This window comes from Plasmopara halstedii, assembly GCF_900000015.1.
Source record: "Plasmopara halstedii genome assembly, contig: Scaffold_194, whole genome shotgun sequence".
NCBI classification, from domain to species: Eukaryota; Oomycota; class Peronosporomycetes; order Peronosporales; family Peronosporaceae; genus Plasmopara; species Plasmopara halstedii.
Window position 1 is genome coordinate 125,587 of NW_020187115.1, and position 305 is coordinate 125,891.

Here is a 305-nt window from a genome sequence, read left to right on the forward strand (position 1 = left end):
GTTCTCGACAACACGGACTCCCAGAGTTGATTGATCTGATAGTGACGCCCGTTTCACGGGAAAATTTTGGTCGACTTTCTTCAAGGTGCTAGGCACCAAGTTGGATATGTCGACAGCGGATCATTTGCAGACCGATGGTCAAACCGAAAGGGTGAATCGCGCCAACGAAGACATAGCTTCGCAGCGTTTGCGCTGAGATGCCAAGGCGCTGGAGCGCCATGTTGCCACTCGTCGAGTCTGCACTGATCAATGCAGTGCATTCTTCAACCGGCTACACGCCATTCTACATGAACGAGCTCTTTCAA